The sequence below is a fragment of the Falco biarmicus genome, chromosome 6 (genome assembly GCF_023638135.1).
Source record: "Falco biarmicus isolate bFalBia1 chromosome 6, bFalBia1.pri, whole genome shotgun sequence".
Taxonomy (NCBI): Eukaryota; Metazoa; Chordata; class Aves; order Falconiformes; family Falconidae; genus Falco; species Falco biarmicus.
The window spans coordinates 11,346,787-11,363,030 of NC_079293.1; the positions used below are offsets into that span (position 1 = coordinate 11,346,787).

At 42.9% G+C, this 16,244-nt stretch overlaps 1 protein-coding gene across 1 annotated transcript in view; it reads right to left on the reverse strand.

Annotated features, from left to right (window-relative positions):
• Nucleotides 1–16,244, reverse strand: part of CD109 (CD109 molecule) — an 83,533-nt gene that overhangs the window by 66,511 nt on the left and 778 nt on the right. The gene's annotated exons all lie outside the window — the stretch shown is intronic.

Sequence of the window (16,244 nt, forward strand, 5' to 3'; positions counted from 1 at the left end):
ACAAAGGAAGGCCGGCAGCTGGGGGAATCCCAGTAACACCCAGGCCCATCCCAGGGGAGCATTCAGCCCACCACACATCCACCGCCACAAGCCCAGAGGCACGCCAGCGGGGGGAACCCCAATGCCCCAGTCACAGACATGATCTCCCTACCATCAGGCTACCAGATTCAGCAAATCCCTAACAATCACCACTGTCCAAATTCCACTAAAAGAACCAGCCAGAGCAGAACAGCCCAGAAAAACTGAAATGCAGTGCTCTGCTTAAATAATGATCTGAGGGTGCCAGCAGTGTCCCAGCTGGGAGCTACCTAAACAAGGAGAGTACGGTACTGCTGTCCTTGAGAACTCCCCTCTCTGGTACTACTGCCCTAAGACCAAAGATCCCTGTGCTTCTGCAAAGAAGTTGCAGAATCAACTCCTTCACGTGTAAGAGAAACCCAGGATATTTTGTATTAATCTCTGGGGTTTAGTAGGCAACTACTTTTTGTAGTCATTTTTATCAAGATTGACAATTTTTCTAGAAGGAATAAACCAGAAAAAGACTACGTTGTTAGAGAAAGGGAATACAGCAAAAAACCTACCTTTAATCCTGGCTATTCCCTCTAGCATAACCTCCCACCTGGTGGTTTCACTGCTATGAAGCAAAGCCCGCAGCGCGGCAGTGTGCCTGTGCTGAGCCATTACTTCTACAACAACCTAGAGCTGCTTCTTCACTGGGCACTGGCTCCCAGCTTCCCCTTCACCAGATAAATCCGCTCCACCCCTTCCTCCCTGATGTGGTTGATGGAAGATGTAGCTGCATACTGGAGCTCATACTTTAGCAGTCCTGCACATTAATTCTCTGTTTGGTGGGGGCTGACATCCATGTTCTCCACTTGAACATTTTCGTTTATATTCCCATAGACTGAAACACCTTCACAACCTATTCAAACCACTGCTCCACCTGAGTTATTATTTTCCATTGATTCTGCAGCTCACATAAAGACTCTATTTTTTAAAACCATGCACAAAATTTACCACCCTTAAGCAAAGAAGCACCCAGAATTAACCATACTCACGCACTACATCACCATGGGAATAAGTAACCAACATATTAATGTATGTGGGTCAATACAACTTATTATTTTAACTATTTTAGTTAATGTGCCTTCAAATATTTTTAGAATCCAAATAAATGTGCTGTTACGCCTCTGGATATCATTACATCATGGAGCCATCAGTGCCACAGCTTTTATTTTAATTACATAAGTGAATAGAACAGGACTAGAATATTTCAGTTGGAAAGAACCTACAAAGATCAGCTAAATCCAACTGCCTGACCACTTCAGGGCTGCCCAAAAGTTAAAGCATGTTATTAAGGACATTGTCCAAATGCCTCCTAAACACTGACAGCCTTGGGGCATCAACCACCTCTCTAGGAACCATGTTCCACTGTTTGACCACGGTCTCAGTAAAAAATGCTTTCTAACGTCCAGTCTGAACCTCCCCTGGCACCGCTTTGTGGATTTTTGGGAATCCACATGTCCTATCACTGGATATCAGGGAGAAGAGATCAGCACCTCCCTCTCCACTTCGCCTCCTCAAGAAGCTGTTGAGAGCAATGAGGTCACCTTTCAGCCTCCTTTTCTCCAAACTAGACAAACCCAAAGTCCTCAGCCGCTCCTCATGGGACATTCCTTCCAGCCCTGCCATCAGCTTTGTTGCCCCCCTCTGGATGCATTTGAGGACCTTCACATCCTTCTTAAAATTGTAGGGCCCAGAACCATACACAGTACTCAAGTTGAGGACGTACCAATGCTAAATACATCGGGATAATCACCTCTATTGACCAGCTGGTTATGCTGTGTTTGATGTACCCCAGGATGTGGTTTGCCCTCTTGGCTGTCAGGGCACTCTGCTGACTCATATTGACTAACATTTTCTTTTGCCAATTCCATTCAGTTACTTTTTCATATCTCCTAAAAAGCTATGGGTTTATACCTATCTTTTACTCATCTGTTTCATGGAGTAAGAAAAAAAAAAAGTAAAAAGAGGAAAGAATTAATTTATTTTATGTCCTTCTTGATCCTGAACATAAAAGCATTCCATGATGAAACAACCACTTGACCTTTGATCTACAATAAATGTTAATTTTAAAAGGCAAGGAATTCTTTCCTTTGACAGTGACAAACAGAAGGAAGTCTTGATGGACTGAACACAGGTTGTCCTGGCTGCTGCACTAAAGGAAAGATCCCATCCAGCAGTACCATCTATTCAAATTATAACCTGGGTTAAGCCAAATGACTCGCATCCCACAGATGAAGTTTGTGGGTAGCACACCCCAACACTTCATTCTGGTATGCAAAAGCTTAGTGGGAATGGGTGGCATCAGGCCCTAAGCAACACAGTTCTTCCCATAACATGTTTATACCACTGTTAAAGCCACAATTATTTTCCTATCATCCCGCTCTTCACCCAAGAAGCAGCCCATGCAGTCGTTGACTCTGAGCAACCCTGCCAGCCTTTGAGGTTTTCCAGACAGGAGACTCAGGCAAAATACACACTTATTTTCTCAATAACCAGCAGCGAGGCATCCTGCCCTACTGCAGGGCGGCAGGGAGCCCCACACTCCACCAAGCTTGCTTGGCACACAGGGCTACATCTTGACCCGTGCCAATAGCCAACACACTAGCACACACGCACCACAAGGGCAGAGCATGGAAGGGGGCTGCTGCACATCGCCCTGCACAGCATCTAACAATTTCCAAAGCAACCTTACACATAACAGGGCAGGTACTTTGCAGCTTTCTCATCAGAGCAGGGCCCACTTGCCTCCACCTATTTTGAGAACCACTAGCACGCAAAAGACAGAAACCTTTAAGGTAGAAATACCAGGTTTCTTCTGTGTTCCCAGGCCTGGGAAACCTAACATCGGGTCTGAGCCAATATACAGCTGTGATGCAGAGGGGGAAGCAGTTGGGGAGGAGGGAGATTTAAATCACAGTCACATCTTCTTTGTGCAACTCGAAAAGCATTTGCCTTCTGAAGCAGTGTCATGAGTTACAGCCTCGCTGGCTGCCTTGATAAAGCCCAGAGAGCCACCTCATTCCCAACCAGTGAAAATCATAAAAGAGGCTCTGGGGCATGAGGTAATCTTCCAATTCATGTCACTACGTAATTATTTTGTTAGGAACTGAGCAGCCCAGGCAGATCCGAAACTCTTTGGCGTTGCTGTGAATTTCCGTGTCATGCAAGATTTTCCCATGTTCTCAGAGACTACCAAGTTGCAATGAATTCCCTGGAGCTCTGCTCAGCTACGCCCAGGGATGGCTTCAGATGTGCTCAAGTGAGAGCCGTAGGCAAAGTAGTTCCTTTATGCCAACACTGAATTGCTGAAATTCACCACATTTTTCTGTCTACTATATGAACTGAAGTTATATTTAATGATACAGCAATCTCAGGCTTATAAGCAGTTAACCATGCCCCAACAGCCAGCACAAGGCACTGCTCTGCTAGAAGCTCAGCTATCATGCAGCTGGACACTTTTACCCACCGTGCAGTGCATAACACTTCCACGTGGTTTATACACAACATCAGTCGAGTCCACTGTCCCCAGAAATGGCAACATCTGTCACCCTCCTTTGGCACATCCTTGCAAGGGACCCCTTCAGTTGTTAAATACACCTCTCAACAATTACAGGTGACGAACTCCAGGCAGTAGAAGTAGGTTTAGAAAGGATCCCAGAACAGCTCTGCCACCTGCACCAAGCATTGTGGACAACAAAATGTTTCCTCCCGATTCATCATTCCTGCTCTGTGCAGCAGCAGGCTAACCAGCACAACTGCAACAGGCCACTGAGGGGAAAGACCAAGGAAGAGCACGGGTCCCTGCTGCCGCAAGGGATTAGTTAAAGAAAACTCCCAGCTGGGAGCCATGCCCTAGCTGCGGGGGAAGGCAGGAAAAATTCAGTGGACCTTTCCAGGCTAATCTTGAGGAAAGTTAAAAAACAAACAACAAAAAAAAATCCCCACAGAAGTCACAGGGCCCCTCAAGAAAAAACATCCTTCCTCATCATTTACAAAATCATTTCTCTCACAGAATTCCTGAAGCTTGTACTGTATTTATTCAATAAATACTGCATTGAGGAAATACATGGTAATACTGCGGGAACAAACACCACGTTGTCCTGCCTCCTTTTCCTCAGAGTCCTTGGCATTTAGGACAGTCCAGCAGAAGAGAATCCAAAGGCCATGTAGACAGCAGTGGGAAATTAAATCATCATCTTAATGTACCCAGCCACCATGCCATTTTTTGGAGGTCTAATAGTACTGTTAACAGCAAAGCAAGCAGGAAAAAATTCTACAGAGCCAAATACATGCAAATTTTTTTAGACTTATGAAGAGCTGTATAAACACTGCAGTCTTACGTTCTTCCCACTGCATGGGCCTGACCCAAACCAAGAAACGTATGCTACACTTTCATGAGCTGATACCACCAGCGCTAGGACTAGACATAAATGTTTCAGCTGCCACTCCCAAAAAAGGGCAGAGGTTCCAGAAAAATTACTGTATGGCTTGGCACAGTGAACTAGAGCTTGTGCCAACATAAATCAGCACAGCAGCACTTCAGTCTCTGATTTATACAAATTCAGGTCTTGACTCTATATTCTAGCTCATGTGGCAGGTATCACTACAGACTGTCTCACTTAACCTTTTCTACCTACATCCTCATTCCTTCTTAGTCTTGTGTAAGGATGTAAAAATGTAACTGGAATCACTTCAGATTGATTTACTGAAATGATGCTACGTCTTTCTTCTGGCAGCTGTGTTCACATAGCCATGCTTAGGAAATGTTTACAGAGAAGCATTTTCTCTGCAGTGGTAAATGGAATTTTTTCTACTGTGGAGTCTATTTAAAAAAACTCACAACAGAGAAATAAAAAATAATGTTCTTCAATGTTCTTCCACATTTTTAGATCTTCTTCCCATCCAAACTATATACTTTTTTTGGTGGTTTTTTTTTAAAAGAAAGCATAAATAACAAGGCCTAAACTGTCTATAGAGAGTGAAAATATTTTTTTCTTCACGAAAGGAGGCCTGCAAATCTGTTGAGTTCACAGGTTTTTTTAAACGTGTTACAATCCTCATCTATTATCCTAAAATTAGCACCCAAATTAGCACTGTTTAGTTACTCAAGTAGCTCAAAATACATAGTGTGAGCCACTGCTGTTAAGTTATGGCTACATTTGGGCCAGATAGAAGGAGGGGCAATACAGCACTCAAATGGATGCAATAGGGACTGCTAGTGACAGGCAGACATCCAAAGCCAAACAACGCCAACAGGCCTGTAGCAAAGGGGTATAATTCTCCACAAAGCCTTCTAAACCCTTCCTAAAACCCTCCCGCCTGCAGCACTATTTACACTGCCCTCCACAGCCACTCATTACCCTACTCCCTATCTCTACCACCCCTTATCCATTTCAGTCCTTTTGGCAATTTTGGAGGCTAAAAGCACTCAAAAATTATAAAGGGAGAGAGGCAGGGTAGCAACACTTACTATAAAGGCAGGCATAAAGAGACAGGAGGAATAATCTGAACTGGACCTGAATTTACCACCTGAGGGTCCGGTCAAGAGACTGCATTGCAGCTCTAGAAGACAGGAGAAAGGCAACATGCACAGACATTTTTGCAATTAAAGTCATGTTTTACCAAATTCTGCAGTTGCTAGCAACTTCTAGCTTTGGTCTACGGTGCAGACTGTAGGGATATTTTCCTGACAACCAGGACAAGTCATGACAAAAAAACCTTCTCCAGCTAATTCCAAAGGTTTTTCCCCAATATGCCTTTACTCCAAGGTCAGAAGAGTGGTGGAAACCCAACCACAGAAAGCACAACCAGAAACACTCATGGCCACGACAGAGGAGATACAGTTTTACCACAAGGCATGAAGACAAGGGCTGCTCCTCTGCCCCCTCACCATGGCATTCCCTACTTCACACAGCAAAGGAGTCGTGGTACCTCCCTGCTTGTACCTTTTACCTGTTCAGCCCTTCTTTCATCAGCACTGCCAGATCCACCCCTAAGAAATACCACCATCTTCCACCCCCTCAGACAGGCGGACACACGCTGCCGATGCTGGGTGACCTGTTGTTGCCCTGCCACATCCACGATCCCTTCCACAAACTAACACCAAGTTCCCTGCAGACTGGCCTTTATAATTTCTTTTTACACTTAGGTCATAATTCAGACATTTAATTCTCCACTTAAGTCTTCTAAAGTAAAACAACCAACTCTATGATTATACTACTATTATCACTTTGAGATGTGTGGTCAGACAGTAGCCAGCTGCAAGCAAGAACTCAATACTTAAAATGCTCTGTGGTTTATCTGAGGCACTGCATGATGCGTAGTAAAAAAAATGGCTTAATATTTCTAAAACTAAATCATCTCTTCAATCAGAGACCTTCTGACAGCTATCCAGAAGCTACCATCCCAGACACTTAAACACAAGTACAGGCTCTTTTCAACTTCTTCCCAAGATCAGCCTCTAAGAGACATCCATGGACTTTTTGTCATGTGCATGACATTATCACTGCTTATCATAACCAAATAACTATATTCCCATGAATTACAAATTTACAGCTGTTAGCAAGACAAGTTTTGAATACTACAGAGAAAACTTTCATGACATCAGATCCAATCTATGAAACTACATAGACGATTCTGAACAATCTCAGATTTAAGCCTGAGAAATTAATTTAGTTCACTTTGTTTTCCTTTAGTGACTGTACACAAACACACAAGCTCACAGGCACATGCACATCCTGCTTTCAAGGCGCTACTGGCCATCATTATTATCCATTCTGATGTCCATGAAATAAACACAGACAAAGCCACTATTGCTGCAATTTAAAGCAGCCAAAGTTTTTGTTCTGACTTAAAACATAGGGAAACCATACAAGGACAAAATGCGGCTAAGTCTGTCTATGCTAGAGATTTGGCAGTATCAGTATCACCCTCATTGCATCAATGGCTGCAGCTGGAGCAAAATTCCAAAGTGAAATCACCTATCAAACTCATTTACTGTAAATACATTATCCAGGAACTATTTAAGTTTCTCTTAAAGGAATGAAAGAAGGTTTGTTTTCATATTGGTTTTCTTCCATTTTCTGGAAAGCATTCAGAGTCTGAGATGAAATAGCCACATAACTTTTCTGAGATCACAAAATTATTTAGATATATAAAAATATTACCAGAGACTCCATTAATTGGTAAAAAATTTAATATATTTATATATTGAATGAATATAATTATACAAAATAAGCACCTGGATGTCACAACTGTACCTCCAGGAAGCTGGAGAAGTAGGGGAGAAGAGGTCTGTCACTCTGACCACATTTTCTACACACATACTTATTTGGACTGCAGTAAATCTAGGTGAACCAGCATCATTTCTTGCCATGTGCTATTCAACCCATGCAGATAGGATCTCAACTCTGCCTTCACAAACACGTAGTTAGGGATAGCAGAGCATGGGAACCAGCAATGCTGCCAGTGCAGATAGTCCTAAGAGTCTCATGAAAAGAGAAGTCACCTGTGTGTGACTGCAGACCCATGAATTTCCCAGCTGCTTCTTGTCTCTGCAGGTACTTCTAGAACCCTCAGCACCTTAGTTTGGATGTCTTTCTAATTAGACACCAATAAGGACATCACCCTATACCCATCTGGAGATGCACTTTTAGCTCCCATCCCTTTCTCTTCAAAGCTATCTTTTTTGTACCTGAAGGGTAATAACCAGGTGCGTAGCACACTTCTCCTGACACTTTGCCACAATGCCTACCATCTTTCCTCCTGCTTTCCAGAACGTAGAAGAGTCCCAGGGTCAAATCAAAAGTCTGTTTAGCCCAAAGTACCATCTCCAACAATGGTCAAGGACAGACATCTGAACAGCATAAAAACAGAACAAGTACACAGTGACCCCTCCTTGGGTACTCTTTCCAGCCTATGCAATCTGGAGCTTGGGGCCTGACAAGCCAGAATTCGTGTTTTTATACTGGACCAGCCTTTGATGGACTTTTGCCTCACGAATTTGAGCAATCACATTTTCCATCCACAATATGTGGGACACAGAGTTCCACAATTTATTTCCACCTCATTAATCACAGATTCACAGAATGGTCAGGGTTGGAAGGGACCTCTGGAGATCAGCTAGTCCAACCCCCGGCTAAAGCAGGTTCTCCTAGAGCAAGACTCACAGAGTCAAATCCAGGCAGGTTTTTAATTTCGCCAGGGAAGGAGATGCCACAGCCTCTCTGGGCAGCCTGTTCCAGTGCTCTGTCACCCTCAAAGTAAAGAACTTTTTCTTCATATTCAGAAGGAACTGCTTGTGTTGCAGTTTGTGCCCGTTGCCCCTTGTCCTGTCACTGGGCACCACTAAGAAGAGCCCAGCCCTGTCCTCTTGACGCTGGCCTTTAAGATATTAGTGGACATTGATCAGATCCCCTCTCAGTTTTCTCCTCTCCAGGCTACACAGGCCCAGCTCTCTCAGCCTTTCCTCAGAAGGGAGATGCTCCAGTCCCCTCATCATCTTGGTATCCCACCACTGGGCCCTGTGCAGCAGTTCCCTGTCTCTCCTGAACTGGGGAGCCCAGACCCGGACACAGCACTCCAGATAAGGCCTCACCAGGGCAGAGCAGAGGGGCAGGATCACCTCCCCCAACCTGCTGGCCACGCTGCTCCTAATGCACCCCAGGACACCGTTGCCCTTCCTGGCCACCAGGTCACACAGCTGGCTCATGGGCAGCTTGCTGTCCACCAGAACCCCCAGGCCCTTCTCCGCAGAGCTGCCTTCCAGCAGGTCACCCCTGGCCTGTGCTGGTGCATGGGGTTGTCCCTCCCCAGGTCCAGGACCCTGCACTTGCCTGTGTTGAACTTGATGAGGTTCCTGTCTGCCCAGCTCTCGCTGAATGGCAGTGCAGGCTTCTGGGGTATCAGCCTCCTCCCAGCTTTGTACCATCAGCAAACGTGCTGAGGGCACACTCTGTCCCTTCAGCCAGGTCACTGATGAGTAAGTTGAACAGGACTGGACCCAGTACTGACCCCTGGGGAGCACCGCTGGCTACAGGCCCCCAGCTGGACTCTGCTGCTGATCACAACCCTCTGAGCTCTGCCATTCATCCAGTTCTCAACCCACCTCACTGTCCACTGAGCTTACCCATGCCTCTTCAGCTTATGTATGAGGCTCACCTTCTTTTGTCTGGTTTGAACTTGTCTTCTGATGGATTTCCTATCTTTCCCTCTGCTATCTCTGGAACATCTCCAGTTGGCTCACAGCCTCCATGAGGAATGTCCCAAATCAGGCACAGCATTCCCCAGGATGCCTAATTAGAGCTGTGAAGATTACTAGAGTACTTACAGAAAATATTTCTGTGTATATACTTGAGTACAGCATTTGCCTTCTTTTTTGAGCACCACAGTATTACTTACAAGCTTCCACCTTCAAACCATCACCCACGCCCACCACACACACCCTTTTCTGCAGGACTGCTGCCTCACCTTTTTTCCCATCCAGTAAACACATGCTCTTTTATTCCTCAACAAGAGCAGAATTATGCAGTTCCCCTAGTGAATCATACTCCGTTTTTTCCCCTAATAATTTCCTGTATAGCCAAAATGAGTTTAAAATCTAATCCTTCCTCCCAGCATCCTTGCTGCTCCTTCACTGATCTAATAAACATTCTCCCCTTCTCATCCATGTCAGTCATACTGAACAATACAGTTTCAGGGCAACCCATTTCCAGTTTGAGAGTGAACCACTTTAGACCTACTTTGTGAATAGTATTTTCCATCCAGCCACAAACGTATTTAGCAAGAGTTCCATGCTGTCCCCGCTTCTCCAGCTGCCTTGTCAGCGTGCCACGCCAGACTATCAACAGCCCTACTAAAGTCAAAATATAACAATATCCCACTTCTTATCCACCTACAATCCCTGCCAGCCCATGGTGGAACACATTTTATTTGCAAGTTTTCAATCTCCCAGAACCCCTCTCTTCACTCATGCTCTCAAAACTTCACTAGCATTTCAAACAATTCCCTAAATATTCTACAGGTAATTTTATCAGGCCTAAACATCTACTTTACCAAATTACTCTTTAAACTGTTCCTCCCCTTTTGTTGCCTTAATTCTTAACCCTTTTCCATGGCAGTTAGTTGATCCTCTTAGTGAAGACTGAACACTTACTCCCTCTCAGCATCACTGACCTTTCTCATTAGAGTAGCAAGCCACATCCTTTGCTAGTTTTCTTGCTACCAATATGACATTTAAAAATCCTGCCTTATTATCCTTCACATTCTTTCCTACTCACGGTTTGGCCTTTCCAGCTTTGTCATTTCTTACCCATGCTACTCCTTTAAACTCTATCTTTGTAATCTGATCTCATTTTCAGTTTATACAAATGCGTTTCCTTTTATCTGATGTTTTTTGGCCCATGTTAAGATCGCGTTTAGTTACTTTATTTCTTACCCTTCTGCTATGTTAATCGTACTACCCCATTAATATGAATCCCTCAAGAGTGTTCTCCCTTTGCTTCCCTTCCTTCTTGTTTCTGATAACATCTTACCTTCCAATGCCCGTTGTTTATTGGCATCATTTCCCCCACCACCACTAAGTTCACAGCCTTTACTTTGTTTTTCCTCTCTTCTCCCATTCCTAAAAGCTGTAAAGCACCACCAGTTTACAGTAGCAACAGGAAACCCCACACTGGCACATGTAATATTCCCTCCTCTCTAAGAGTTGCCACACTACCACCATTTCTGATAGAAGTCAGTTATTCCACTCTTCTCAAGGTACTGTGAAACAGCCTACAGCGTCCAGTCCGCCACACTCTCCTTCGCTGAATATTGGTGAAGACCATGGTGAACAAACAACCTCATGCACAAACTTGTAAAACTTGAGCCACAGAAGGACTCTCCCTCAAATTTCAAACTGTATCCAATCAGTAAGAAAAAGTTCAACTACTGGATGAGCTTGATACTTCCATCTTTCTGCAAATTACTTAATGGCCCTGTTAGCAGGATAGATTCAACAAAAGGCACAGAAGCCTGTTGGTATTTTTTTTTTCTTATATGTACTCCAGCAATACAAAAGCCTGTACGAGAGGGTCCTCTTCTCTACTAGCTCCCTTGCCTCTGGATCCAGCCCAAATACCTCCTTGCCCAAAACTTTTCCTTCGGTCTAATTTTGCATAGGTTATCTGCCTGTGCTGACTGACAACTTATTTTTCATGAGGCACAGTTACACATGTGTTTGGAAGTGGAGGTTATGGACACAAAATCATGGGACTCATTCTCTCTTGCTGTTTGGCTTTTTAGGCATTGATGCAGAATTAGGCAGAAAGGAGCTGTCCCACTAAACTTCCAGAAAAATCCTTTACCCCACAGATTTTCAGCCTAGATTTTGTGGTCACTGACGAGTGAGTCATTTCATTCTGAAATAAGGTGCAGAAGCAACTCAAGGTTAACAAAACTGACTGGCATACTTAAGCCATTCATTCCCATTTGGCTGTTACTATATAACTTACTATCCCTAGTGCTTTTCGCCGTTTCACATACTAACATGGTCAGAACCATATTACTAAGTATGCAAAACATGCCTTCAGGTAAAAGCAGATTTTCCATTGTCTATACGGATGATCACTACAAGTCTGAGCTTGACAGACATTCTCACAAACTCTACCATGTTTCATAAATCTTAGCTGAGTATTTACCACGCTCTAGCTCAGTAACCTCTATTAACAAGTACATTTACTCCTCTCTAGAAGTACAAAAAGCAGTACAAATTAATTAACATGTACAAGTAATTTACGGGGAACCCAAACTATGCATGCTATTGTAAACCAGATTCTTCACTTCACAAAGTAGTTCTCACTCACTGTGCCTTAAATAAATTACGTTGTACCTTAAATACCCAAAGCTCTAACTAAATGTTATTCTTAAGAATTAAAAACATTCAGGCAGGTGGGTAAATGATGACAACTCATTACAAATGAAAGCTTTTTCTAAAACTAATTCGTTTTTTCAGCTTACATGTACTTACTTTTTCCAAACCATTCTAGCACCAACAAAGAAAACAGACTTTTCAGAAGCTCTCACAATTAAGGTATAAGGTTTCTCATACACTAACACACGCTGCAACGTCTAGGGAGCAAACCCTGTACAACAACACTTCTTGCCAATTCAAACTACATCTTTATTGATCAATGACTGGATAAATATGCATGGCAAGAGTCACTCTTCACTGTAATCACTGAAAATCAAGCCATTCATGCATAAAATTTAACTTGTCTGTCTGTTATTTCCATCTTTTTTGTTGTTGTTGATGACCCAGAAAACCCAACAGCTCAAATTGCACATAAGCCATTGTTATCTTCTGCAGTCAATTTCAATCAGGGTGAAGATCTTTCTGATACTTCATCTCCACAGAGAATGTGTCAAGGCTTGATACCGTGCACAGAAACAGCTTTAGTTAGTGCTTCGTGTTTTTCTGGAGACTGCTGCAAACAATGGAAACCTATTCTCCCCTGGTGACGCCCTGACTTATTTTTCTCGGTTGCACTTGCTCACACAAAGTTTACCTGTAGCAGCAACATCCTGCTTGCAGACATTCGGTTGGTCTGTGTTCACATTTAATCTAATTAACTTAATCCCTGTACCAAAACATTGGTCTTAATCTCCCTTGCTACAGTACGCTTGGATTCTGGAACATTGAGCCAAGCTCAAAACATCAGCACTTCCTTAAATGTATGTGCACGCACACTTTCTCCCTCACTCCAAAACACACAAACCAGCCACTTTATTAATAAATACATTATTCCCCTTTGTTATATGAGAAGCGTGATAAAGATGTGAACCAACCCCAACTGCTAAAGCCTTTCTCTAATGGACGATTTCCCAAGCATCACTCAGATATCAAAATTCTACTTCCAGTAACATTAAAACAGTGAATGTTTTATCAACCATCACAGGGCAAGCACTCTATTTCTTACATAAAGCAAGAGTTATATAAAGAAAAAATAACTATGCCTCTAATTCAGCAAGATCCTTTTACGGAACTAACTTGGAAATTCAGACCAGTACATGCACCATACTGAGCTGCTGCTGGAGAACCAGAGCACTTAACTTTAAGCAACTGCAGATGCACTTTGCCAGACAGGTATGTTATAGCGCTTACGCTTAGGTACTCAGCTGAACTCAGCCTGCAAGATTAAACAGCACTAATAAAAACAGTGTCTTTCAGACTGTCCCCAGCATATCTGTCCCCAGCATCCAATTCCCAGCTCTGCACCCATCTCATTTCCATCAGCACAAATGTTGCACACTGAACCAGGGAACCTGTCTGCCTAAAAAAATATTCAACAAAATAAAAACTTTAATTTCAGTCAGATCAGTTTCTTAACTCAGTTAATCCCCTGCTTTTGCCGCCACCATGCAAGGAAAAATACAGAGCATAACTGAGCCAGCTTAGGCAGCAGTGCCACTAAATTTGCAGCCTAACCAAGGTAGGTGATCAGTTCCAGCTTCCTGGATATTCAGCATGTCAACATCTTCAGCTACACTATGCCTCTCTTAATACTTACTCTGCATAGACACATGGCAATGAAAGTCATCAAATTCATGTGTACCGCAGGAACAGTAATACCACTGTATTAGCCACCCTGTGTAACCCAATGGGCCCAAATGACAGACAGATAAAGCAACATTTTCTGGGCACTAATATATGCACCAATGATGTCATTTAAAGAAGATTTTGTGTGCCTGGAGATATATTTGGGTTTTTTTCCTTCAACTGCAACAGCTGGCCTAATAAAACTTCCCCCAGTCGTCCTTCAGTCACATTCTTAGACTAACACAGTTACAACAGTATTGTTACATATTTTATCTTAAAGTTGTTTTGTGAGGTGAAGAATTTAAAGCTTTAGAATCTTACCCTGACAAACTGCTTTCTCTCTGGGTAACTCTATTCACAACTGATCCACTTGTGTAGCACCTTCAGATACGTGCCTTCAACACTGCCTCCTCTGTTACAGGGCAGTTCCCTTGCCCCTGGCCCGTAACAGTTTTGCCTACACAGTTATTCACAGAGAACAAATGACTAACAAATTATATAACTTGACTTTAACGAATGAATGGCCACATCCCAAATTTTAAGATCTTTGCAAGAGGAAATACACTGCATGCTCAGCACCTTTTTTTTTTTTTTTTTAGGTTCCATTTATCAAGTAAAAAAGCATGGAAAATTCAAATATATATTTAAAATATATTCTGCTTTTTCCTCACTGTATCCAGCCTGATACAGTGTCACACCTATGCCTGATCACCCAGCATTCCCTCTGACTTCAGCAACTCACAGCGTCAAGCATCGTTCTGTGTGCTGTGCAGATACGGACATCCAAATATTTTCACATGCTTGGAATTACCAGTCACTTGTCTGCTTTTTAATGTTGAAAAGGACAACAGACAGGTTGAAACCCATGCAAGTCTCACTGAACTTGATGTTAAGCAGAACAGAAGCAGGAAATAAAAGCCATATAGTTAGAAGAAGAAAAGGGGAAGACAGTTTTTCTTGTAAAAACAATGAATCAGTTGGTTTGGGTTTGGTTTTTTTGGTTTTGTATCAAAATATTGCCAGGAAAGGTCTGAAGAAGAGTTGTGAACTTAAAAAGGCAAGCTCGCTACTAACAGCGTAATAAATACATCGAAGTTATTTTCTCCACAGAATATGAATGCTCCTTTGTCCAATGCTGAATCCTCTGCTATGTCTAATCCAATAGGCTTGCTCTATTTTTGAATGAGCAAAATCTAAATATGCTATATAGTGTGTTATGGAGACTTAAGATGAAGGACCGTAGTAGGCATGGCAGCCAGTCTGGTTTACTTGCATGAAGATTTTAGATGCTAGCAAACCTGTCCTCCTAAAGTACTTGCCTTAGGCATACATCACAACAACCTTTAGTATTACATTTGGATGCTAACAGATCAGGTGTCTAAATATGATTTAAATAAGGAATGAAAATTTAGATCATTCTTTTTTTATCAGCCTTACCACTACAGGAAATTTACCTTGGGTTTATCCTTTTACACTGGCTGCTGGAGGACACAGAGCTGGAAACAATATAAAATTAGAGTGGATAAACAATACCCAACTTGAAGTATAACCTGCCAATGCATAGTTCTGGCGAACTTTTTCTGAATATTTGAAATAGCAAGAAGGGGGTTGATCAGATATGCTTTTCTGCATCACGAGGCCATGAATTCCTCAATCTGGTCAAATGCACTTCACCACACTCAAAATTTCAGTCTTTTCTACAGGTTGTGAAGGGAGGCAGCCTTTCATGAAGGCTTTGAAATGAAGGTGTGATGTTTCCAATTAAGGTATCTACATTATAAGACATTAACAGAAAAATTAGTTGACACCAACAAGAAGAGAGTGCATTACAGCAGGGTAGTTTTTTTTCTAGGACTTCATTATTGCCCCCAGACTCTCTACTTAAAACAAGTAAAAAGCTAGAGTTTGGGCATCATTTATATTGCCTCACACTAAGAACAGTCTGAAAGCTGGATTATCCAGACAAAATATTTTCTTTCTCATGAGGGAAAATCTCAGGCAGGGCATCTCTGTGCTTCTGTTCCCAGCTGGCCTTTATGCAATTAACTGCCACCACATCTTCTATTGCTGCCCGGGGCATAAATTAAATCAGCCTGCTCTCAGGGGTATTTATCTTCAGTCCTCAACCTGTCCCACGATCCAGTTCTTGATCCTTAAAAATTTCTGTTTCCGCAAATGCACAGAGCTTCCAAGTAATGGTGTCTGACACAGTCATCTCCCCTATCCTCCTCAGATTCTCCCTTTCCTAGGGCATGAGAAGCAGCCATCTGCAGATACTGTATCACCTTGTTTGTTCCACCCCTACCATTATCCTGTTTGCTTCCACCTTGCACCCTAACAACAAGCCTACCAGTGAGGACCTCTTCTTCTACTTGTTCTTCATCCCACCACATTGACCAGAGTACTTCCTAGCTTCTCAGAAATCCTATATCCATCACACTTTGCTACTATTGGATTATTTTCAGAGTTTACAATGAGTTGGCACACCCATGCAACTAGTCACTACCCAGCTCAGTCACCCACCCGCACACAGAACCAGCAGAGCACAGGATTGTTTTCTCTTAAGTGGCCCCTACTTGGTAAAATAAAAGCTCCTATTTTA